The 23,074-nt window shown below is 50.5% G+C and overlaps 2 non-coding genes across 2 annotated transcripts; one reads left to right on the forward strand and one right to left on the reverse strand.

Moving 5' to 3' along the window:
* Positions 1 to 16,476: 16,476 nt before the first annotated feature.
* On the reverse strand, positions 16,477 to 16,564 carry TRNAN-GUU. Its single transcript has one exon. It is a non-coding gene; the product is annotated as a tRNA-Asn (tRNA).
* Positions 16,565 to 20,074: 3,510 nt separating this feature from the next.
* On the forward strand, positions 20,075 to 20,147 carry TRNAF-GAA. Its single transcript has one exon. It is a non-coding gene; the product is annotated as a tRNA-Phe (tRNA).
* The last annotated feature ends 2,927 nt before the right edge of the window (positions 20,148 to 23,074 follow it).

Here is a 23,074-nt window from a genome sequence, read left to right on the forward strand (position 1 = left end):
AGAGCAGAAGGTTTGTTAGACGACAGGAACACAGTCCCAAACAGAGCTCGTAGGTACAGACAACAGGACCCCTTGGTCAGGTCCATCTTGGGGGGTAGGGAGCCAGACCCGGTTCTGGCCTCCCTCCAGTTCCCCAGCCAGCTCCAAACTGAACCCCCGCCCTCCAGCCATCTCCTCCAGCCACACCCCCCGGCTCCTCCTCCAGCCTTTGTCCAGTTTCCCGGGCAGAAGGTGTCACCTGGGCCCATTCTCCCCCCCCCCCCCGGCTCAGGTCACATGCTCAGCTATCGCCCCTCAAGTGAAGTCACACCCTGATATCCCATCCCCAATGCAGACAGTCCCAGTAAAACTCCCCCGCAACATCCCCAGCTCAATCCTCCCCACTCCCTGCTTCATCACACACACACAATCTGTGTAACGAATGACAAAGCACAATACGGCAATAACAGTAATAATGATAATTACTCCAGCCAGGCCAGGTGAGGCATTTTAGAACTCGTTACTCAAAGAACTGAATTTAAGCATAAGACAGAAATAAAATGATGAAATGCACAGACCCATTAAAAAGCTAAACTACCAGCACTGTCATCCTGACCGAATGTGAAAGAATAAAATTACAGAGACTATATGTACTTTGCGCATTTTGACAGGAAGTAAAAGGAAGTAACAACAGTAACTGACGTGTCTGTGGTGGGATGAATGTGTGTGTGTGTGGGGGGAGGGTGAGACCCAGCCCGCTGTCACTCCCAGCCCATCGGCACTCACTAGTCCGAAGGCTCGTTCACACAGCAGCAGGGGCCAGCAGCTCCCACTCCTGACCCAGAGGCAGCAGCACAGAATCTTGTCCCCCCAGCTCAGCTCAGCAGAGACTGGGCACAGAGGCAGGAGGGTGGGGCCACCCCGACATCAGCAAACCCCTCCCCCACCCCACCCCCGCACAGCACAGGAGGCTCCTGGGAGCAGCTTGGCCGGGGCAGCTCCAAGTGGGGGGAGGGGGCAGGGCTGCAGGAAGAGCTGCAGGGGCAGACAGCTGAAGAGAAGTGGGAGGAGGAGAGACAGGACACCCCTGCTGGAGGAACCCCCTCAGCAAGGCCCCCCTGGACCATTGTGTCATCTGCCCCCCACTAAGTCTGGCCCCGTCCAGCTCTTCACAATGAGAACAGCGCTGGGCTCCCTGCCAGCGAGCTCTGCCTACACCTGCCAGGGCCTCCATCTCCTGTGTCCGTCTGTGGCTAGTAGGGAGGTGATGGATCTGCTGGGAGAGACAAGGGGCTCTCGCTTCGTCCCCTCCCCCTGGCGTTTCCTGGCTGCTCTGAGCGGGGTGGGGGTGGGACTCTGCCTGTGAGCCACCCAGAGCTTCCATTTGATTGGCTCCTCTGCCCCACGAGTGTGGGGCTGTGACTGGGGCAGCAGGTACCGAGTGTTGGACTCTTGCTCTTTCAGGGGCCGGTGACCTTAGAGGAGGTGGCTGTGTACTTCACCAGGGAAGAGGGGGCTCTGCTGGACCCCGCTCAGAGAGCCCTCTACTGGGATGTCATGCAGGAGAACTATGAGACGGTGACCTCGCTGGGTAAGGAGTCCTGTTACCTTGGTCAGTACAAGCTGTGGGGTCTCTAAAGAACCTGAGCAGTAATAACTTTATACCTTCATTTGTCATAAAAGTTTTGACAAGTTTCCTTGCCTCCCGTTTTTTGCCTCATCTCCCACCCACTAGAATAATTTTTAGACATTTGTCATCAGTCATTTTTAAATTTCATTTAATGTATCCTTATTGGCTACATTAATAACTGTAGGTTTCATGCCTTTCCCTCATTTTAAGAGGAAAATATGGCTCCTGTAGAATTCTAAATTGAGTAAATAGGTGTGTGACCGATGCAGGGCTTGTGTGACAGTCAGATGAGCTCCTCTTTTGATGGAAGAGAGTATAACATTGTCATTCAGGAGCCCAAAGGTGAAAGGAGAACAGAGCCATGTGAGAGGAGGAGAAGGGGGGGAGTAGATAATTCTGGGGTGCCAGGACATGGGGCGGGTGTGTGCAGGGTTAGAGTTAAAATGGAGAAAGGAGGGATGAGGTTGTGAGAGATGAGGAGGGAACAGAAGATGCTCCCAAGGTGCCGGGAGGTGATGCCAGCTGAGAGTAAAGGGAAGAAGGGGAGGAGAGTGTCGGGGAAGGGCACTCGGGAAGTGGGCTGGGTGGGTCAGTGGGAGGGAGGAGAGGTTTGGGGATCCAGAGCTGTGGGGGATCCCAGACTTTTAACCCCGAATCCCTACCCAAGCCTTGTTCTAGAGCCTACACTCCAGTTTTCTTTCTGTTCAGTTTCACTTATATACATGTTTTCCCCAAATATTATTTTAACTCTTGACCTCCCTTTCCCACTCATTACGCCCTCCCCATCTCTATGCACAGAGACCTCGGCCACCGATCCTGAGTCCTTGCTGCATCCTCCCTCCCGTAGCAGGGCCCCTACCCAGGCACAAATGGGCACTTTGTTGATGATGTCACAGGCTGGTGGTGTAGCCTGTGCAATTTTTACACCTATAAGATTACGTATTGGGGCACAACTTGCCCTTGTACATGGCTACTCAAAGTTAATTGAGAAGATGAAATTTGGTGGAACACACAGAAACTTGATTTAATGGAGACAGTTATAACTGAAATCATAGGCAAGGATCAATCTACATAATGTACCCGTTGCCGAATTGGCGCAGAATCCACGGGACCGGCGGACCTCCCGCAGACAAGCCGCCGAAGGCTGCCTGACTGCCGCCCTCACAGGGACCTCCAGGGCGGCCCCCGCAGCTTGCCATCCCAGGCACGTGCTTGGATAGGGACTCGCATGCCTCTCCTTTTTCACCAGGGTTTGAGGATTGCAGCTTGTCCTCCACTGTGTTCACTGGACTAACGTCTAATTCCTGTGCGTTGCTTTCTCTCCAGGGGCTGTGAGCAGTGTGTGTGTGTGAGAGAGGTGGGAATTTTGGTGATACTTGTATGATGCCAATACGCACCTCAGTTTCCCTCTGTGGTTGGTATTGCTATGATTATAAAAAGCAGGAGACATGAGGTGTTTTGTCACGTAGCTGTCATGGGGTGATATGAATGGGTCATTAAGGACAGACTGGGACCAACCTAGATCAATGGAATACCCGACAGAGACAAGGGAATAATTGTCACCTGTCCATGGGAGGATCTCCGCTTGGCTGAGTGAAGCACACATGGGCTCGTTACATTTTTTGGGAGCAGGAATAACTGGGCTCGCAGACGCAGGGAGCTCTACTGGAGCAAAGACAAATGGACAGGTGCAGTTAAAGGAAACCAAAGCGTTTTCTACAGCAGCCTGGCTCAAGGGCATTGGCCAGTATGGACTATATTGTCTTCTTTGCTTCCCTGTGCTAATCTAAGGACTTTCCAGTGCTGTGTTTCGGTTCACTAATGAACCCTGCTATGTTTTAACAGTCTGCCCAGTGCCACAGCAAAAACTTGCTCTGTGCATTGACTGAGGAACAGTCTCTGAACAGGAGTGTCGTTCAGCTGGACCTGCTGGCAGAGCTAACAGGTTGAAATAGGAGTGTTGAAGCCAGAGGCTTCCCAAGCACTGTTTAAAAGCCCAGGCATTGCACAGATCCCATGGATCCATGACAGTGTGCCTAATGGGGAAAGGATATAAAACAAGACAAGGATCTAAATGCATATTTTGCATGGTCCCCTCATCAGTGCTCATGGGAATCCCTGATCATTTCCAACGTGTATTAAAATCTTCCTTAAAAGCTCACCTCTTAGTTATCAGGTCATGTCAGTTATGTTAGAGGCCTCCCGCTTCCCTGGTTCTTGTCCCGCAGACAGCAAGCAGCAAAAGACCAGAAGTCCGAAGCGCAGACAATGCCATGTTTATTGGGGTTAGTTTCTAAGCAAGCATATTCCGAAGCCCTTCACACCAGTCGGGCTTATCTCTATACTCCCATAGAGTCTGTTCCCCAGTGTTTCCTTCCCAGCTCTGATGCCGCAGAGCCTTGCCTGTGTTCCTGTTCCACGTTCCCCCCTGTTAACAAACATGATTCCAATTTCCCTTCCCCCTCCTGTTTATAGAGTAATATTCTCAGCTATACGTTAACCAATCATTGTACTGAAATTTAATGAACCAATTCTAACAGATTGTAACATAATTCTCTAACCAATTACATCCCACTACCCTAATTAACTTACACCTAGCAAAATTAATTATACAGCAGAGAGAAACAATTAGAGAACCAGACAGATTAACAATGGAAAATTGTGAGACATAAATATAAAGCAATACAGAAATGAGAGTTTCACAACCATTGAGAAGTGATTTCTTGCCAGACCAGCTGCTGTCGAACTAAGTTTTCTTTAACCATCTTAAGATCTGTTTCTTTATCTGGTGGTGATGGGCACTATCAGGACAGGATTGTCTTCCTAACAGCCCAATAGCACCTTATTTCAGTGTGACTGGTTTGGGATGTGAAGATGTGACCCTTCGCTTCCCAGCTTATGGCTGCCTCTGCTGCTTAGCCTAAGAACAAGGCCTCAGACTGTCACAGTAAGACAAGGCCCTTACAAATACAGACAGTGATTTTTTCTCTTTGTTTTTATACCTCTGTAACTAGCTAAGTGATAAAAATACACCTAAGTTCTTAGACTATAGGCCTTACAGGCAGGCCTGAATATCTCTATTCTAACAGTGGGTTCTACCCCTTCCCCCATTCTGTGTCTGTCTGGTCTATTTAAACTGTAAATTCTTCAGAGCATGGCCCAGGTACTATTCTCTGTTGTACTTTGCCTAGCACAATGGGGACCCACTGTTAGTTCGTTCTTAGGCACGAAGGTAATGCATATGATTAACAACTCTCCTGCCACTTTGAGCTAAGGGAAGCTGGCCTTGGGATGTTACTGCTTAACAATGAGCTGGGGGTAAAACCATGGACTATTCCTTGTGACAAGTATCCCACAAATTCCACTGACCTCCCTTGTTTTCTTTGCCTGGAGTAGGGCTTCCAGATTCCAAACCTGATGTGATCTCACAGCTGGAACGAGAGGAAGAGCCGTGGGTCCCAGATCTCCAGGGCTCTGAGAAAGAAGTGCTCCCGAGAGCTGCCTTCACAGGTAGGGACTTGGTTAAACCCACTCAAAAACTGTCTCTGAATTCAGGAAACATTTGGGATGCCCTACAAAGACCCTGTGAGCTCTCCAAGTTCAGGATTGTTCCCTGCAGATGTGGAATCATTAGGCAGATGTGACTCATGGCTTCCCACCTATACTCTGACAAGTGGCAGCAGGTCCCTGCCCAATGTAGCTTTCCCCAGAGTGTTCTGGTGAGATGCGGACTAAAGCTGATCCCTTCCTCTCTCCTCTGGGGAAGGGTTTGGGGAAAACCAGCTCCTGATTGGTTTGATCTCTCCCACGCATATTTTGGTTTGTTCATCCCTTTTTCCATTCCTCTCTCTGACATTTCCTTTCTCTCCGGTGCAGGGAGTGACCTATGTCTGGATTCTCTCTGTATCCCATCAGGTGTTGGGATGGTGAGTGAGAATGAGGAGCAGAAACCCCTGCAGGAAGATGCTGAGCAAGTAGAACCACATGGAATGTTGTCAGGAAGATCCAAAGGGAATGTTTCCGGGAGTTGTGCACTCCCAGAAAAAGAAACAGCTTGTGAGACTCAGCAGAGGTCAGAAGAAAACTTAAGTAGCCTCTCAGACCTTATTCCACACGAGAGAATCAACTTGGAAGAGACACGCTACACGTGCCATGAGTGTGGAAAAAGCTTCAATGGGAGCTCAGACCTTGTCACTCATCAGAGAATGCACAGAGGAGAGAGACCCTACATGTGCTCCGAGTGCAGGAAAAGCTTCAGTCAGAGCTCTACCCTTATCACACACTGGAGAACCCACACTGGAGAGAAACCCTACATGTGCTCTGAGTGCGGGAAATGTTTCAATCAAAGCTCTGCCCTTATGACGCATCGGAGAATCCACACAGGTGAGAAACCTTATGGATGTTCTGAGTGTGGGAAACACTTCATTGATAGTTCAACCCTCATCTCACATCAGCGAATTCACACAGGAGAGAGACCCTACACGTGCTCTGAGTGTGGGAAAAGCTTTAGTCGGCGCTCACACCTTATCACACATCTTCGAATCCACACAGGAGAGACGCCCTACACATGCTTTGAGTGCGGGAAACACTTCACTGATAGTTCAGCCCTCATATCACATCAGAGAATCCACACAGGGGAGACGCCCTACAGGTGCTCTGAGTGCGGGAAAAGCTTCAGTTGCAGCTCACACCTTACCAGGCATCAGAAAATCCACGTAAGAGAGAACTGTAATAAATGCCTTGACTAGGGCTGAGCAAAGATTTTTTTTTTTAAATCACATTTGCTAATTCCCACATAGTGATCTTTGCACCATCTTCACCCTAGTAGCTCAGCTCCCCCAGATGAGTTGCCTGCTTCTGCCTTTTCCAGCTCACCCTTCTTTGGGGTCAGTCCTATGATCTTTTCTATTGAGTCGTAGGAGTGTATGTCATAGAACCATAGAATATCAGGGTTGGAAGGGACCTCAGGGAGGTATCTGGGCCATGCTCCTGAAAGCAGGACCAACTCCAACTAAATCAACCCAGCCAGGCTTTGTCAAGCCAGGCCTTAAAAATCTCTCAGGATGGAGATTCCACCACGTCCCTAGGTAACCCATTCCAGTGCTTCACCACCACCTTAGCAAAATTAGTTTCCTAATATCCAACCTAGATGGCTCCCACTGCAACTTGAGACCATTGCTCCTTGTTCTGTCATCTGCTACCACTGAGAACAGCCAAGCTCTGTCAGCTCCAGGTTGGGGGGAGAGGTTTGATTCCCAACAAGCTACACTGAGGCAAAAACTACTTGTGCCTGACATCCACTAGGGCTGCACATGGCGTTGGCTGCTCAAATTAGTGATCTTGGTGTAAAAAGACAATTATAGTTGTAGAGCAGATGCAGCCCAGGTGCAGTGGTTGGCATTAGCTTTCCCCTTGTCCTGACCTAAACTCCATCACTTTCCCTAGTCTAAACAAACCCTGAGCATCACGGTTATACTGTTCCCCCATTTCACAGCAATTGTTAGTCATCGAGTTCCCCCTTTGGGAACAAATTGTTTCATTCCCCGTTGCTCTGATGTTGGTTCAGGTTGTGCTGGAGAGCAGATATTTTTACTACCATTTTCCTCACTTAAACTATATTGAACTATAACAAAGAGCAGGAACAGGGCAGGGATAGGGGAAAATGTCATTTCACCCTCTGTAACAATAGAAGGAGATAGGGTAAGTCAGAGGGATTCCCTTATTCCCCATCACCATCCCAGTCCCCCTGTTGTGCAGTTGGTTAGGTCAATCTTTTTTCTAAAGGGCTGGGAAGATGATACCCTAGTAAATGACTTGGAACTAAGCAAAATACCCATGCATTGGGCTCCCAAAGCCGTTGTGGCCCAGGCCCTATCGCTCCTGAAGAGATCTCCTTCCTAATCAGGTGCATGTTGCCTATTATTTGGGAAATGCAATCCCTATCTAGGTAGAGATGGGGAAAAATGGAGGTGACATTTCTGTTCAGCTCATCCCTGGGGGATGCTGCAAATGTGTAGAAATTGAAACCCATGTTGAATGTGATATATCTGCAGAAAGATACCTATTTTTAATAGAGACCCGAGATTTGTTGTCTTACAGGGATTCTAAGCCGCACCTGAATTTAGTCCCTAATTTAAATCTGTGCCACCAGATTAAAGAAATAAAAGGGCACAGTAGGGGGAGTTGTACCTCACTGTCGCTACTGATCTGTTGTGTGGTTGGTGAAGAATTCTACGCCAGAGAAGTGTCAAATTACTCCAAGGTCAAAGATTTGACAAGAACTCAGGTAGAAACTGCAGGTAGTGGTGGTTGATTTTCACCCCAGATATGGAAGCTATGGTGTTTTTAGAATCCTGCTCCCTAGTTAAGTGGCATTGATCACATTCCTAAAGGATGCCATGATTAAACTGGGCACAACTGTCTTTTACCATCTGGCTCCAAAGTTAGATGAAGCACAGAGAGAAACAGCTGATTCCTTCAGAGCCATTCCATGCCTATGGGTCCCAATCTGGCTGCCTTGTTGGACAAGAAGCACTTCCCTGCTGGCCAAACAATGGTAGCCAATGAGGGAATGTATCAGATGTGAAGTTCAGACTCCAGGATACTTGAATGCTGAGTCCAGAGTCTGTGGTTTGGTCTCTTAGGGCAGGTCTATGCTACTCACCGGATCAGCGGGTAGCGATCGATCTATTGGGGTGTTGATTTATCTCATCTAGTCTAGACATGATAAATCAATCCCTGAGCGCTCTCCCATCGACTCTGGTACTCCAGCACCACGAGAGGCGCAAGCGGAGTCGACAGGGGAGCAGCAGCAGTCGACTCAGCGCCGTGAAGATGCCGAGGTAAGTCGACCTACATACGTCGACTTCAGCTCTGCTATTCCCGTAGCTGAAGTTGTGTATCTTAGATCGATCCCCCCTCCTAGTGTAGACCTGTCGTTAGTTTTTCTCTTGAGTCTAATGCATTTGTATCACCTCTCTGCCTCCTGCTTCTTTGAAAAATTAGAAAGTGTGAAAATAGAGCACAGGTGGTTCTAATTCCTCAGCATCTTCCTGCTGGGGTTTCCCCTCCTCATTCTCACTCACTGTCCCATCACCTGATGGGAGACAGAGAGAATGAGACATAGGTCACGCCCTGCACTTGAGAGAAAGGAAATCTATGCCAGTACCTGGTTCCTAAACTGCAGCTACAGTTCCTATTCCGGGCGAATCCAAAGCCCGAGAGGTGCAGAGATCCAACCCCTTATTATCTTAGAAACGTTTTGTTCCCTTTTCTATTTTTTGTCTGTTTCTTTTTATGAAGTTGGAGACCTCCCGGCCTTTCTATTCGATTGGGATGTAACAGTGCAGCTTGGTGAGGGTGTGAACACCTCTGAAATCTACAATGGGAAGATGTTAGGAAGAATAGTTTCCCCAAATCTTAATAGCCTTAAAACCCTGCCCTATGGAATGACTGAACACATGCGCCTCACCTGTGCAAGCATTGCAAGGAATTGAGCGGTCAGATACGTATTGTTCAGCGAGAGCTGTCTGAACTTCTTTTACTAATGTCTCTCTTAAGGTCTGTATGTGTTTTGGGGTGAGAGGGTGAGGAGAAGTATTAGCTACAGAATAGTGAAATCTAAGGAGAAAACTGTAATTAGCGTTGAGCTTGTGGGCTAAATGTCAGCAATAATTAGGTTTCGGCATTGAAATATTCAGCTGGGTAAATCTGGGTTGCAAGGCCTGGGTGAAAAATCTCTGGGGTTTCGGCATCACTAAATGTGCACCTGCCTCCTTGGGTTGCTCTTTCAGGATTTATAGGGGTTGGTTTTTCTGCTGTATTAATCTGACGGTTGGACTAAATTGACGACTTGATTCCAGCGCAATATCCTTGTTATCTCATTGATTTCCTGATTTGACCTGAACTTTATCACTGTGTTGTTTAACCCTTAGCTGAGTGGTGTCTATAGTCATTTAGCCTTAGTGACGTGCGCTCTTGGATTTATTTGTTCATGTTAATAAAACAAGTAACTGGGAAATTGAGTCATTTCTTTCAATAAGCAACAGGGGCTGGAACTTTTCTTTGTGTATTTCCCTTTAATTCACTCTCCATTTTCTTCATTTCACACTGTTCTAAGTTAAGGAACGTGGAGCAACAAAAACTGACACAAACCTGTTGCTGCCCCATTCTGTGCCCATCCAGCAGGAGCAGAGAACAAACCCCTCCTGGAGCCGGGATTGTCACACTGGACTGGAAATACAGATGCGTGTTCCCAAGCTTTGCTGTCTTTCTCCAATCATGGCATAAGGGTGACACCTACACCTGCTTGTAATCACGCCTGGCAGGAAGGAGCTCCCTATGTGCATTGTCTTGGGAGCAGGGGGATCTGGGAGACACTGGGGGCTATTTACCCAGAGCTCAGGAGCAATCTGCTCAGGGGTGATGCAGCAGAAAAGAGCTGGGTGCTGCTTTCCTCACTTATTTCTCCTTATCCCCTTTCAATCTCTCCTCTTTCCCTTTCTTCCTCCTCCCCTACCCTCTGGCAGGGAGACGTGGTCACTTCCCTGCTCCCAGGGGTGCTCACTCTCCCGTAGCTGGATTGGCCCCTGCGAGCGCTAACAGGAGTGAGAGCCTGGGTGCGGGTCAGTCGCTGCAGCGGCTCTGGGACACACAGGGGCAGGAGGAGGAGCAGAGAGGGGGCTAGTTCCCACCTCAGAAAGTCCCTGGCCCGGTGAGTGTGGCAGCTGCAGCCTGGGTTGGGCTTGAAGGAGCCAGGAAGGGGCCGGAGCAGTGGGGGGCTGGTAGGAAGGATGCAGGAAAAACAAGGAAAAGATCCGTGGGGCAGCTCCTGGTGGCCGGGCTTTGTAAGGTACCAGACACCGCTGGTGCTGCTGCCTCCAGTGTGCGCTGGGAGCCGGGGCTGAGCTCCGGGCTGCTGCTGCGGCGCCAGAGGGGCTGCTCCAAGGACAGACTTTCACTGAAGCACTTTCTGTGCCCATCCAAGGTGGGGACTTTCTCCAGCTGGACCCTGTACCAGGCTCTGCCGCCCCTGGCCAGGGGCCACAGGCACCAGGGGCCAGAGGGACCCCAGGGGCAGCCCTGGGTGGGCAGAAGAGAGACTCCACACACAGGTCCCAGAAGCTGAGGGTCTCGCAGCCCCCGGGGATCTGCTCTTGGGTGGGCTCTGGACAGTGATGGAGCCCCTGCCTCATGCTGCCTCAGGTGTAGTGTGAGAAACTGCTGTGTGTAGGAATTTGCTACTTATGGTGCACTGAGCATGCTCACATGAACCGAGCATGCTCAGCAAATCTGCTGAAGCCACTGCCCTTCACCCTGCCCTTTCTCAGAATCAGATTCTGCAGATTGCTATTTACAGGGTGTCATAAACGTATAGCTACAGGTAGCATAACATACCCTGTAAAGGGTTAAAAAGCTCAGATAACCTGGTTGGCCCAGGACCAAAAGGACCAATAAGGGAAGAAAATACTTTCACATCTGTGGGGGAAGGTTTTTGTTTTCGTGTTCCTTTGTTCTCTCTGGGTCAGCGAGGAACCAGGGCATGGAAAATACATCTCCCTAAGCACATGGCATAGAAAAACCTTAGAGTTCTCTCCATAGACCCCTTACACAACAACCTTTCTACAATATTGGCTGCAAATATAGAACAGTGGTCGCAATGGTGATCTATACAGTTACAGATTATGTCAATAACGTCACAGGAGGTGACACGGCATCAGTGAGACTGATACTGGAATAGCCTCCAGTTTTGGTGTCTTCATTTGAAAAAGATGTTGTGAAACTGGAGCTGGGGCAGCAAAGAGCCACCAAAGGTTCTGAGGGCTGGAGAAAAATGCCTTCTAGTGAGCTATTGAAAGAGCTCAACCTGTCCAGCTTATCAAAAGAAGATTGAAAGGTGACTTCATTGAAGTGTTGAAGTGCCTTAATGGAGAGAAAAGATTGGGTATTAAAGGGCTCTTTAATCTAGCAGAGAAAAGCATAACAAGACCCAATGTCTGGAAGGTGAAAAGAGACAAATTCATATTACAACTAAGGCACAAAGATTCAACAGCGAGGATGATTTACCCCAGGAACAAGCTACCAAGGAAAGTGATGGATTCTCCATCTCCTGATGTCATTTCATAAAGACTAGATGCCTTTCTGGAATGTGTTTGCCCCAAAAGTAGCTCTTGTGTCCTACAGGAGGTCTGTGATATGCAGGGGGTCAGATTAGATGCTCTAATGGTCTCTTCTGGCCATAAAGTAGACTCATTTCTGAAAAACTGAGTGTAGCATTGGGAGCAGCGTCTGATGTTTTCCTGTCTAGCCGGCTTGCTGCCTAGAACGAACGCTCCTTGAGTGGGGTGATCCACAGGGAGTAGCTCAAACCTGCAAAGTGCCTGGCCAGGGGCAGGACATTGGCCCAGCAAGGGAGGGGTGTGGCAGTGACATCACAAAGGCCTTTTGCAGGACCTCAGACTATTGGTCCAAGGTGGTGGGGAGGTGGTGACCTCACAGAGAGATGGTGACATCAGCCAGGCAGGACAGGGGCGAGGGGCCAGGGAAACCTCAGAGACCCCTGTGGCTTTGCTTCAGCAAGTCTCCTTCTCCAGGTCTCTCTTTGAGGACTGAGAGAGTATTCGGGTTCACGGACGTGAGCGCCAGGAGGAACCTCTTTCAAGTTTTCTCCTTCCCTTTTAGTGATTTTACTAGAAAACAGCCGTCCCTGTTTAGAAGGTAAGAGCCTCCTGGAGCTTTGAAACCTGTTCAGTCTGATCCATCTGGTGAGAGTTGAATTCTAGGCATGGAAAACACGAGCTTAAGGAGGCAGAATTTTATTGCGCACCTGGGATTTTGTCCCTCAGAATCACTGTGGACATTAGGGTTTGTCCTTTTTGTTTCCCCTTTTCCTCCATCCCTCCCTCCCTCCTTTCTCTTCGTTTCTTGCTTCTTTTGTCCTTTCTCCTGTTCCCCTCCAAACATCAGGAGGGAGGGGTGTGTGTGTGTGTGTGTGTGTTGCAGGGGAGTGCTCTGCAGCTCCCACTGTGGGAAGTCCACCCAAAAATGTGGGGCTGAAATAGTGCTTGGGCAGTGATCCCCACCAGTGACCTGGGCCATCCTTTGGGCTCTCTGGTGAAAACCCTCAGCCTCCCATCCTCAGTCTCTACCCTGATTGGCTGAGCAGGGGGTTATTGACAGGGAGGAGACTCTGGTCCTTGTTGGTATCTTTTAAGACCAAGTAAATAAGTCAGAACCAGTTCTGTGTTTGATGAATTTTGCGGCTTCTCTGCATTAATGGTCTCTGAGCAGTTCATGATTCTCTCTAACATTGCAGTTCTCCTCAAATACTTGCTGAATAATTACTATCACTGTTGTTGGTCTGGAGCTCATCTGAGAGCACTTTATTCAGGTCATTCAGTGTATGAAATTCAAGATCCAAAGGTTAGTTTGAAAATCAGGGCTCTTGGGTCCTATTCCCAACTCTGCCACTGACTGGCTGTGTGACCTAAGACAAGTCAATTCTCCTTTCTCAGCCTGAGCTTCTCTCTCTTTCGAGAAGGGATAATAATGATCCGCTCCTACCTAGCTCAACACGCTCACTCTTCCCCAGCACACACACTGTCTCTCCCCAGAACACAAACAGTCTCTACCCCGCCACGCACACTGCTGTTGAAAAGCAGCTGGCAATCTAGTAAGATGCCCGTGGAACGGTGGGATAGAGAAACCTGCATCATGTGATGCTGTACCAGTCCGTGAGGCATTGCAAACCCTTCCCAAAACACCCTGCAGCCAGTTGCACAGTGGGATAGTTGCCCACAGTGCACTGCTCTCTGTTACCATCCACGAACTGCTAGCAGGGATGTGCTCTGGTGACACAAGGGGCATAGGGAGGACATTCAATAGCTGTTTAGTTAAAACACTTTAACTAAAGCAGCAATGCCGGGGGGTTGGTGGCTCCTTTCTTTCCTCACCCTGGAGTAAACTCAGCTTTTTATTCCATTCTTGATGCTTCATGGAATAACAACAGATGACCGAAGAAAGACGTGGACAGGGTGGGTCTCGGGGAGGGGCAGAGAGTTTCGAGCGGTGGGCAGAGCAGGTCTCGGAGGTGGTGGCAGTGGGCAGGGCAGGTCTCAGGGAAGGGGCAGAGGTGAGAGAAGTGGGCAGGGTGGGTCTCCAGGGAGGGGCACAGAGGTGCAAGTGGTGGGCAGGGCAGGTCTCAGGGGAGGGGCACAGAGGTGTGGGTGGTGGGCAGGGTGGGTTGCAGGGAAGGGTCAGCGAGGTGGTGGTGGCGGCTGGTGGGCAGACCGTGTGGTAGGGGGTGGAGAGGCACGAGCAGGAGGCAGGAAGGCCTTGGGGGAGGAGAGGAGCGAGCGAAAGGTGGCTCAGCCGTCCTCAGCCAAAGAGGAAGAGCAGGGGTGGGAAGTGGCCAAACAGGAGCAAGGGGGGAGCACAGGTGGGGCCTCAGAGATAGGAGAAGGGTGGGGGGGACAGTGGCATGGTCTGGGCACCAATGGGCCCCCCACTTTTAGGGAGCTTCCAGCGCTCACACCCAGCCTCCCCAAATGCAAGAGCCATGGGCCACCTATTCTCTTCATCTTCACTAACCAAGCCCCTCCCCAAGCTATGTTGATGGGAGAAGCCCTCCTGTTGGCACAGCGCTATCTGCACCGGGGTTAGGCTGATATAACTGCATTGCTGAGGGAGGTAAATTTTTCACACCCCTGAGTAATGTAGTTACACTGATCTAATTTTGTAGTGTAGATCTGTCCAAAGAACCTTGGGAGTAAAACTTCACCTGCTCCTCTGCTTTACTGAATCCAAACACAAGCAAAGCTTGTCAGGCCCAGATGGAGGTTGGCAGAGAGTCAGGTGTGTGCAGACATGATCCCTTCAGCAGCTGTAGGCACCATGGACTTAGCTGGCTAAAACCACTGCTGTGTATACAGAAGATCCTGGGTTCAAGTTCCAGTGGTACCTTACTGAGTTGCTTTTGGGGCACCTGGTATTGGCTGCTGTCAGAAGACAAGATTCAGAGCTAGATGGACCTTCGGCCTAGCCTAGTGTGGTTTTTCTTATGGTTTAAATTACACTCACAGGCACTGAGGATAGAGTTACTGAAAGTTTGGGAGTTAGGAGCTGATAGGTCAGTGGTCCAGTCCCCTCATGGATGACCCCTCCCTCTGGGACAGGGGCAGGTCTGAGCTCTCACACCAGATGCTCATTGTGGCTGTCAGAATCTGTGGTCAGCTCGTTTAGTTTATGCCGAGGCTTGAGTCCTGTTTTGTGCACCGAGTATGAGAATGAAAATCCTAAGCCACCCTTTGAAATAACAAAAGCAGCAGGACGTGTTTCTGTCCCTCCCCGAAAGCAGACAGACCAATGGAGAAATGCCATGTGTCCAGGGTAATACTCCCCTGTGGTTTTACCATTTCCACTTGCTAAACCCCCTCCCAACCTTCTGGACTCCTAGAGCAGGGGACTGAGCCTGAGCCGAGACACGGACACTGCAACTTTACAGCCCAAGCTGCACGACCCTGATTAATGTGACATGGGCCAGTCATGGGTGTTTCATTACACTGGAGACGTAGCCTAATGTTATGTCTACACTGTGATTAACACACCCAGGGCACCTGTCTCAAAGCCCGGGTCAGCTGACTCAGGGTTATGGGGCTTGAGCTGCAAGACTATAAAATTACAGGCCAGACAGATGGGCTTGAGCCCAACCTCTGAGACCCCACGAGGGGTGAGGGTTTCCGAACCCAGGCTTCAGTGTGAACACAAATATCTGCACCACAGTTTTTAGCCTCTCAGCTTTAGCTTCATGAGCCCACGTCAGATGGTCCAGGCCAGCCATGCTGCCATCTTTATCCCAGGAGAGATGGACTCTAAGGGTCCGTCTCCACATAGCAATGTGAACCCAGGTGTGGCATGCTGTGCTCAAAGCAGCACCCTGGAAGCCCCATATTTACCACTCTCATACAATGATGATACGGTTTGTACAAAGTCTGCCTGGTAAGATATCATTTCAAAAGTCTTGATCTGTTGAACATTACTATTGTGTTGGATTGTGTGTGTAGCATTGGCTGGGAAGTTTTGCTCTGTGTGTGTGACTGAGATGAGGTTGGGAAATGCCCACCACCAGTCTTTCAGGTGTGACAATGGAGGAGCCAGACCTGCTGCTGGCCCATTAAAGGGATCCACACTCCCAAGGACTATCCCAGGAACCATGTACAATGCAGACTTCTCCGAGATAGCACAGCGACAATGGACACTGCTTGACTCACATCGTAGCAAAGGTACTTCCTAGCCAGTTGGAAGAAACTATGAAAGGGGGGGTAGAGACATCATGAGTTGGCCTCTCTCCCCCACAACTCAACAGCTGGAAACACACCTGGATGACAAAACTGATTCAGAAATCAGAAGAGAATAATAATAGTACATTCAAACCAAAGTCCCCAAACAGACTAGTAGTGGTTTTTCAGCAGAAAATTTTCAGTTTGGGGAATTTTGTTTTCTCAGTCAGACTTTGCCAAGGGAAGCAGAGAGAAAATGGTTGAGTTGTCTCCTTCGGAACAGCTTGGCCTAGACACTAGCTCTGGTTCACTGTTGTGGCCTTGCTCAGGTTGGGGGTATTTTAATTATTTGGGGAGGTCCCAGGGTGTTTGGGGGAGATTATGAGGCTGTTCCCTTTTGAGATAAAAACTAAGAAATGCCGGACTAGAGAATTTTTTTAGAAATCTGGTATTTAGACATTTTATTTGAAGCAAAGGGGGGGTGGGGGAGAGATTCTGAGAAGGTTTTTGTTTGCAAGAAGCAACATTGTTTGATCTGTCATTGTACCAAAGGGGGGAGATGGTTGCCTATAAAGGAGAACGAAGATTAAATGCAGCCCATGCGGATGGGATTTGAACCCATGTGTGCAGAGCACAATGGATTAACAATCCATCACCTTAACCACTCGGCCACCTCATCTGAGCTATCAAGAAGAGGACAGGAGGAGAAATCTAAGGCCAGCACAGAGAGGGACACTAAGGAGTTTTTAAATACTAAGCGTAAGCAGGGGCTGAATGAGCTCCCCCGTCACATTTAGTGAGGAGCTGGGGGAAGACTTCAGGAACAGACCGTGTTTGCACAGACACCCCTGCTCTGCCTAGCTATGCAGCATGATGGGGCCGCTTCCCCAAAATGACCAGTTTGGGATGGTGGTGGGTTGCAAATCACTTTAGCATTGAGTGGAATGAAATGTTATTCTCCTTCCTGTACGAGTGAAGGGCAGCGGAACGTACCTAGGCTGTCCTGACGGAGGGGTGGGTGGGTGGGTGAGGAATTGCTTTCATTGGACGGCAGAGAAGTGATTGAGGACGTCACCCTAACCCAGTGGTCCCCAAACATTTCACACTGCGCCCTCGTATCCATGGCTGTGGCCCCTCGGAAGCCGCGGTCGAGAACCGGGGCTGGGAGTGGGGCCGTTGCTTGCTGGGGAGAGGGGTGCGGACAGGGGTAAGGGGGTTGAGGCCGGGCTGGGAGCCACGGGCCCAGGCTGAGGGTGGGGTTGGGGAAGAGCTGGGACAGAGTGGGGCTCCCTCCCTGCCCTCCATGGGGGCTGGCTCAGGCCCTGAGGTGCCCCCATCAATCTTCCTCTGTGTCCCCCTAGGAGTCACGCCCCACATTTTGGGGTCCGCTGCCCTAAACTGACCCCTAGTCACTAAGCAGGGGCTAGTGATGCTAAAGCCCAGGGACAGGGAGCTTTGCCAGAGTGGAGCCTGTAGGTCACATGCTGGGGGGCTGTGACGGGCACACAGGCTCCGTGCTCTGGAACAGCTCGGAGTCAAACCCAGGCAGGAGCCTCCTCAGTGTGACACCCCCAGGGGACGCCCTCACTGGGGGAAGCCTCCTTGGCTTCAGCGCCCCCTGGGACTGACCTTGGACCTTTCAGCCCCCCTGTTCCACACCAGGAGCTTCCTGCAGTGAGTCCACCTGAATCGGACACCTCAGAAAGCCTCACCCGCCCCCCCCCCGAAGGGGAGTCCTGCACCCCAACTTCCACAGTCACCAGTGACTCTCAGCCAGCGCTGTACAACAGAAGGTTTGTTAGGGGTCTGGGATCCAGCCTGGGAAAGTTCTGAGTTCGCACAGGAAGCAGGAAGATTCAGCAACGTCCATCTTGGGGAGACCCCGAACTCAGAGCCTGGGCTCTCCCCTCGAGTCCCAACACAGCAGACTCCTTGCTCCCAACAGCCCGACTCAGCCAGGCCCTTTGCCCCTCGTCTGTCCTTTGTCCTGTTTCCCTGGCAACCTGCTCACCTGGCCTCCAGCTCGTTCTTTGTTCTCCGACTCCTCCCGGCCAGCTGGCCTCTTGCAGCAGGTGCGCCCCGGCCATCGGTTGCTAGGAGACAGAATTTGTGGCCATTGTCTGGGCCCAGGCAGCTCGACAGCAGCCACACCTGCCATTTGGGGGTCTCTGCCAAGATTTAACCCCCTTGTCCCACCACCGAGATCCGTGGTCCCAAAACACTTCAGGGTCATGCCCCCCACCCCGTCCATGCTCCCCCCGAGTTGTGGCTGGGAGTGGGGCCGCAGCTAAGGGGGAAGGGACACAGGCAGGGGTAAGGGGGCTGAGGCAGGGGCCAGAGCTGGGGCTGGAGCCAAGAGTGGAGCTGGGTGGCTCCTCTTCCCCACCCCCCATGGGGGCTGGCCCGGGCCCAGCTGCATCCCCCTGAATGTTACTCCATTCCCCCTGGCAGGGTGCACCCCACATTTTGGACCTTTAACCTAGATAATCGTTCAACAAATAGGGGAAACTGAGGTACACACAAGATGCAAACAAAACATCCAGAAAATTCCCACTTCGTCACAGGGGTGTCAGTGGGGTCGGAGCTGGGCATCAGCACAGGGAAGTGGGGAGGTTAAACTGCAAAACATCCCCCTGTGTTCCCGCAAAAGCCTCTCGTTTATCCCCTAACCCCCTCCCCATGAAAATATCCACCCCTGCCCTGGCCCACACAGACCCCCTCACTCCAATGCAGATTTTTAACTTTTCTTACTTGTCCTTGGCCTTCCACAAACATTGTTCCCATCAAAATCATCAAAAGCTTTTACAATGAGAATGAGAAAACAAACTAAATCAAACCCAAAGAAACCGCTATCGACCTCCCCACCACACACAGTTTGGGTCTGAATTTTTCTACTGAAATGTTGAGGCAATAAAACTCTCGCTGCTCTTGTCCAGAAACAAACCTAAGCCCCCCATGTAGTACCTGGGGCATCTATGTCTGACCCACCAAGGCTTCAGCTCCTTTGGGGAGATTTCCAGCTGCCCAGTCCTGCTGCTATTCCAGGGGAGCAATTCCTGACTCCTGTCAGCATTTATCTCAGCCCCGTTCTGGGCATCACAGGTTTCTCCGGGAAAGGGCAGCGAGTGGTTTTAGGGTCCAGTGATCCTCCTCCAAATCGAGCTAGAACCTGAGACTCCTTCCCCTTCCCCAGGCTGTGGGCGGGGAGGCATTTCACAGAGCTCTCGGAGCTATTGCACATGGCTAAGGAGACAGAAAAAGCCTCCTATCCCCCTCTGCTCTGGGGGCTGGGTTTCCTCCTGAAGCCTCTGCCCCCCCAACTAGTGCCTATGGCTCATCCCTGACCCTTGCTGTTGCTCCTTGCTATAGACTGTGAAAGGAGCGGAGGCAGCGCAGGAGCCTTCTGGGAACGCAGATCTGAGGCTTTGGGGAGACACATTGAGACATCAGAGCGCTGCAAACCCTGCAGCCACCCCCTCAATCCGGGGCCTGTTCCAGCCCTGAGTCTGGGCTACCGCGATCCCTCCCCCAGAGCAGGGCGCCCGCAGATTACAGCCTGGAAATAGGCGTGTGAGACTAACTCCTGCTTTCCCTGACAGGGCCTCCCCTAGACCAAGTGGCGTCCCAGGCAAGACGTGTCTTCGGAACCCCCCCAACCCCGCTCCATATGTTAAACCATTGAATACCTTATTTTTATTGCATTTGTAGCTCATTTCATGATTTCGATGCACAATCTGGATGCAGGATTTTCTCTATCATATAAGACAATAAATGTTCATGCTAGGATGTTTAAATCTGCATTTATTCATGCCATATATAAGCAAATTAAAATCATTTCTTTTAAGCATATAGAAACTTTTAATTTTGACAGTAACTGAAAAGTACTAACATCTAGCAATGGAACTGTCACCAGCACAGGGTGGGCTGGTATTAAATAGTGTTACAGTCGGAGACAGACAGCGTTAGGATGTTAACCCCAGGCCCTTTGTTCAAAGGTCGCTTCTCTCGCCTTTCCCCCATGAACTGAAGCGCAGCATTTGAGAGATCCAGATTCTAGTTGATGACGTTCCCAAGGGCTAAAATAGCAAGCGATGTCCATCTTGCATTGGCCATTGTTGACTGGAGAGATGGTTTATGGAGAATAAACTTCAAGGTGAGAAGTAGCAGCCCAAAAAGGGCCCCTGCAAGTGCTGAAGTAGCTCAGTTGGGAGAGCGTTAGACTGAAGATCTAAAGGTCCCTGGTTCAATCCCAGGCTTTAGCAGATTGTTTCATCCCTCTTCATGCAGCAGTGGGCTCTTTCCTGGAAGCACAGCACTGCCTCTACTCAATGCAAGACCCTCATTTTAGGCTTCACTGCAGGAAAAGGCAGCATTGGCTTCTGCACCCAGTTGGCTCACCTGACCTTTCTTTCTTCTCTTGCTGCTTCTCAGCAAGGGGAAGAAAAACAAACTCCCCTTCAAGCTAGAGTCACAAAGGTGATGTAAGGACGACTTCCTGATCCCTGGCTCAAGTCCTCTGTTCTTCCAGCTGACCCATCAAGGAGCTGCTGCCAGTTTCTCCAGGTTCGCCCATCAGTGTGTGCCAGGGTGAGCACCACCAAAGTGCAGGGAATTTGAGGGCAGGGCAGGGCAGGGCAGTGCACTGTAATGGAGTTTCTGTAGTGTAGTGGTTCTCACATTTGCCTAACCTGCATTAAGCCGGCTAGGCAGAACTGACACCAACTTGTCTGGGATGTTCGCCAGAAGCAGAGCACAAGTTTGAAATACGGGCAGCATAGAACCAATATTCATAATGTCAACTACAAAAATGATACACATCTAGAGATAGCATCATTATCAGCCAATCAGAACCTCTCCATAGACCCCTTACACAACAGCCTTTATACAATATTGGCTGCAAATATAGAACAGTGGTCGCAACGGTGATCTATACAGTTACAGATTATGTCAATAACGTCACAGGAGGTGACACGGCATCAGTGAGGCCTGGTCTACACTAGGACTTTAATTCGAATTTATCACCGTTAATTCGAACTAACCGCTCAACCGTCCACACCAGGAAGCCATTTAATTCGAACTAGAGGGCTCTTTAGTTCGAATTTGGTACTCCACCCCGGCAGGTGGAGTAACGCTAAATTCGACATGGCTAGCTCGAATTAGGCTTGGTGTGGATGCTAATCGAACTTAGCAGCTCCGGGAGCTATCCCACAGTGCACCACTCTGTTGACGCTCTGGACAGCAGTCCGAGCTTGGATTCTCTGGCCAGCCACACAGGAAATGACCCGCGAAAATTTGAATTCATTTTCCTGTCTGGCCAGTTTGAATCTGACGTTCTGGTTGCACATCGGGGCGAGCTCCGCAGCACCTGCAACGATGCAGAGCTCTCCAGCAGAGGAGTCCGGGCAATCCCAGAATAGAAAGAGGTCCCCAGCATGGACTGACCGGGAAGTCCAGGATCTGATCGCTGTGTGGGGCGAGGAGTCTGTGCTCTCGGAGCTGCGCTCCAACAAGCGGAACGCGAAGACCTTCGAGAAGGTCTCTAAAGCCATGAAAGAGAAAGGATACAGCCGGGATGCGATGCAGTGCCGCGTGAAAGAGAAGGACCTAAGACAAGGGTATCAAAAAGTCAGAGCGGCAAACGGACGCTCCGGAGCCCAGCCCCAGACATGCCGCTTCTACGAGGCACTGCATGCCATTCTCGGTGGGTCTGCCACCACTGTCCCACCAGTGACGGTGGACTCCGAGGACGGAATAGTGTACCGGGACAGTTCCTCCTCCATGTTCGCCGATGGGGAAGATGAGGAAGGGTCTTTTGAGGACGGCGCAGGCGACATCGAACCCACTCCCGCTTTCCCTGACAGCCAGGATCTCTTCATCACCCTCACAGAGATCCCCTACCAACCGTCCCCGCCCGTTAACCCGGACTCGGAATCAGGGGAAGGATCAGGCGGTAAGTGCTACAAACAGGGAAACATTTATTTTTTTAAGAAACAGGGATATATATAAAAAATAGAAATACTATATAAAATTTTTTAAATATGAAACTATACAAACAGCAGGTCTACACATATAGCAATGGAGCAATAGTCCTCTGGGGACAGTTCAAAAAAGCTCTCAGAGAGCAGCTGGAAAAGCCTCAGCAGGAGGTTCCTTGGTAGAGGTGCCTTGTTGGGTGCTCCGTTGAAGCACACTCTTCCGCGCCAGGCCATCCTCAGGTAAAGGGGGACCATCGCCTCGACGAGCATGGCAGCGTATGGTCCTGGTCTGTGCAGGGCTTCTGTTAGCATCCGCTCTCTCTGAGTCTGCCTGACACGCCTCAGGGTGATGTCGTTGTGGAAGTGCTGCATCTAATTAGTGGAATTAGTGTACTGTTACTATTGTGAATGGTAGACTTTTACTTTGCATAAGAATGACCCTCGCTTAACAGAGTTTTACTTTGCATAAGAATGACCCTCGCTTAACAGACTTTTACTTTTCATAAGAATGACCCTCGCTTAACAGCCACGTGTTGGAGGCCACAGAGGAAAAGCATACAGTGATCTTTCCCGTGCACTGGCGGGAGGGGCCGCAAAACGGTCATCTTTTCTGCTTTGCACATTGCCTCCAGCAGGAGAGCACAGCTAAGCACTAACTGATAAGCACTCTGTACTGTAAGGCTTACCAGGACTTTGTGCAAGAGGGATGCAGCTGTCTCTCCTCGCTTGTGCGCTATCCAGTGCAATGGCGCCGCCAATCAGAGCGTATTCCGAAATCTCGGACTAGTTCTGAGATCTCCTGAGACTTGGTTCCCTCTTTGGTCTTCTTAACTGAAACTGACTAGACTGTGTTTACTGTTGGCAAACATGTATTTGTTCAAGGAAATCACCTACTTTTTCGCATCACACAGCTTCGGCTCCTTCCCGGACTGCCCCGGCATCCCCCTCGCAGAGGCTGGCTCAGATTAGAGGCCGAAAGAAAAAGACTAGGGACGACATGTTCCAGGAACTGATGGCCAGCTCCAGAGCGGAGGCGGCAGAGCAGAGACAGTCGAGGGAGAGCCTGTGTCAGCAGCATCGCACACACCTGGAATGGGAGGATAGGTGGCGGCAGGAAGACCAGCAGGCGACTCAAACGCTGCTTGGTCTAATGAGGGAGCAAACGGACACGCTCCGGCGCCTTGTAGATGTTCTGCAAGACCGCAGGCAGGAGG

Source organism: Mauremys mutica, chromosome 18 (genome assembly GCF_020497125.1).
Source record: "Mauremys mutica isolate MM-2020 ecotype Southern chromosome 18, ASM2049712v1, whole genome shotgun sequence".
NCBI lineage: Eukaryota > Metazoa > Chordata > Testudines > Geoemydidae > Mauremys > Mauremys mutica.